The 3,304-nt window shown below is 39.7% G+C and overlaps 1 long non-coding RNA gene across 1 annotated transcript; it reads right to left on the bottom strand.

Annotated features, from left to right (window-relative positions):
* Positions 1-259: 259 nt before the first annotated feature.
* Positions 260-2,981, bottom strand: LOC308475911. Its single transcript, XR_013985522.1, has 2 exons — positions 2,908-2,981; positions 260-439 (listed from the first exon to the last, which is right to left on the bottom strand). It is a non-coding gene; the product is annotated as an uncharacterized lncRNA (long non-coding RNA).
* Positions 2,982-3,304: the final 323 nt, after the last annotated feature.

The following is a 3,304-nucleotide window of genomic DNA, read 5'->3' as shown; positions in this document are numbered from 1 at the left end:
ATTAAGTCCCATTAGTCATCTTAAGTCCCTTTATGTCCCTTAAGTGGTCTAAGGTGACATAAGGGGGCTAAAGTGAATTTAAATGGGCTAATGTGGATGTAAGTGAGCTAAGTTTGCTAGGGGGACCTAAGTAGCCTAATGGGTCTTAAGTGGGCTAAAGGGACTTAAGTGGGCCAAGGGGACTTAAGTGGGCTAAGGGTTCGAAGCTCCAAGTTCGAATAGCTCCAAGTTTGAATTTTTAATGAGTTCAAAGTTCAAATTAGTTTGCAGCTCCAAGTTCAAATTAGTTCAAAGAAGTTCAAAGAAACCCTCCTCCTTCGGCTGGAATAGCTGATGTAGATGAAAGAGTGGCGATTGGAGAGTCCACAACCGGGGTGGTTTCTTCATCTTGCTTGAGAAAATGTGGCACTTGTTGGCCAGCTTGTGCGTTGTTTGGTTTCTGGCCGAGAGAATGAGAGAGAAGCAGGAGACAGAAATATGTGAGTGAAGGGTTGGCACATGGCATATGCCGATATTTAGTTAAGGCTTTGAAATATCCTTAGCTTTCCGACTTGCTCTGTCACAAGCCTTTGGCTTCTACTTAATACACAATATCTAACTGTCATCTTCAAAGCTTCTTGGATATCAGAGTGTGGAAAGAACAAGGCAAATCAAAAGGCATCAATAGGGAGCCTATTCTGCTTTCTTTATTTCTAAACCTACAGATCCCTTACATAAATATGTTCACACCTCAATCTGTCCCATCTTGTTGATCTGTATATAAAATTCACACCCTGACATGTACAAATGTAAGTCAACCATGAAACTAATTTGTTAATGAGTCATACAAGACTTACAAATGTTGATTTAATTCTGGAAATGTCCCATATTACCTGGGCAATCTCAGGCTCATACATATCCCAACACCACACCAAATTTAGAATTTGTGGAATACTGTTTCAATAATAATAATATTAAAAAATCTTCTGTGGGGTTTAATATTGTATGGAGTGGAGAAATAAGGCAATCTGTAGACTTCAGTTTGGGCTCAAACCTTGAATCAGGGAAGATCAATTCAATCAATGAAGCAATTTTTAATTTTTAGCACTAGAATATATTCTGCATATGTTTCAAGGTTATTTTGAATGTTACATAACTGTGATAAGGAATAAAAATGAAGAAAGAATTCCTTCCAAACAAATGACTGATAGGCTTTGTTTACTTCTATAAAGTCTCACATGTACTTAATGAACTTTTAAAAGCCCCTAGTTTAAGGATTAGGTAACACTCAAATATCTATAAATTTTGTGTAGAGATTCACTGGCTGATTCATTAAGAGGCAGAAGATTAATCAATCTAAAAAACACTAAATCCGTCAACACTCCTAATCTCAAATAAATATTGAAAATCATTAAATTGCCTTCCATTGTGGTGATTACAAAGATGGCTCATAGCCATTCTAAACTCAAAATCTAAGAAGCACAGGAATACTGATCAGACTATTTCATGTACAAACTTGCATTTACTATCTTCTGAATAGGAATTTCCCTTCCATCTTAAGTTGCCCATGGCTAGATAATATCATATCAGCCCTTCAAAGACCAAACTGTACCACGAACTTCAGGCTATAATGTGGGCCTTCTTTCCACCCATCAATATATTCATGGGTAGAAGAAAGGCCCACATTATGTAATGCATAACATATTCATTATGTCAAAAATTCTCTCTCTCTCTCATTTTTGACATAATGCGTATGTTGCTTACTCAAACTAAAAAACATCTAAGTGGTTAACAAAAGACAACCCAAAAAAACCAGCAATGGTATCAATCAAAGCAAATGTCAAAAACAATAAAATTAATATATGAAAAAGCAATTTTAAAACAAAGATGCCCGCTAAAATCGCACATTGAAATTGCACACTGAAATTACTTGCCTGCTAGCTGGAGCACAACAGTTTTTAGCAGATGGCAAAAGTAGTATAACAAAGGCATCAGTCTAATACTGATGAGCAGGGCGTTCCAAAGGCTGGGTGCTGCCATGCTGAGGAATTGCTTTCTTGCAAAGACAGGGCAGATATTATGTGGTACTTGTAGATCTCCACGTATGGGAGATCCAGTTATAGTACAACCGGCATGACCTGCCTGTTGGAGACCGTGGGCCTAGAATCATATGTTATGTGGCCACCTTGAACTATATGAGGAAAGGCAGGGTCTGAATATTTTATGTAATGTGTAATAGGCCAAATACTATTCCTGTTCAAAATCTGCACTTTGAGGATCATACCCTCCAACATTTCTCCAATGGAACTAGGGACGTCCTAGTCAGTTGTTGTTGTTGTTGTTGTTGTTCCCCACCCATCTGATTGGATTGCCCCAGCCACTCTGGGCAGTTTTCAACATATCCAAAAACATCATAAAATATTAAACATTTTTTAAAAAAACTTCCCTATACAGGGTTGCCTTCAGATGTCTTATAAAGGTTGTATACAGTGGTACCTCGGGTTACATAGGCTTCAGGTTATATACGCTTCAGGTTACACACTCTGCTAACCCAGAAATAGTGCTTCAGGTTAAGAACTTTGCTTCAGGATAAGAACAGAAATTGGGCTCCGGCAGCGCGGCGGCAGCAGGAGGCCCCATTAGCTAAAGTGGTGCTTCAGATTAAGAACCGTTTCAAGTTAAGAACAGACCTCCGGAATGAATTAAGTACTTAACCCGAGGTACCACTGTAGTTACTTTTCTCCTTGGCTTAGGGTTTTCATAACTCCATACCCTCCAATATTTGTCCGATGAAAATAGGGACATCCTAAGGAAAAGCGGGACATTCTAGGATTGAATCAGAAACCAAGACGGCTTCTGTAAATCTGTGACTGTCCCTGGAAAATAGGGACACTCAGAAGGTATGGAGGATATATAGAATACATGTACCTGAGGCTGCCATCCTGCACACACTTACTTTGGAGGGAGCCCTATTGAACACAGGGAGCCTTAATGCTGGTTTGACATAGGGTTGCATTTGTGAATGTGTCACAATGGCTTTAGCATCTCTGATGTCAGTGACCCAGGCCTGCTCCTTGACTGATGTTTATCTGAGATTGTGAATCAAGTGCTGCTGCTCTCCTTGCCATGTTTATGAAGCCAATTTCAAGCATCCTTGTTTAAGCTAGGTCCGTGTTCTTCAACCTTGGGTCTTCAGGTGTTGCTTGACTCCAACTCCCACCATCCCCAGCCAGCATGTGGTGAGGGATGGTGGGAATCATAGTCCAGCAACTTCTGGGGATCCAAAGTCAAAGACAGCAAAGCATCTGGGGTAGAGAACAAAGTA

This window comes from Podarcis pityusensis (genome assembly GCF_964106645.2).
Source record: "Podarcis pityusensis genome assembly, chromosome: 4".
NCBI lineage: Eukaryota > Metazoa > Chordata > Lepidosauria > Squamata > Lacertidae > Podarcis > Podarcis pityusensis.
Note: the sequence above shows the minus strand (reverse complement) of the source record. Positions and strands in the feature narration are given on the sequence as shown.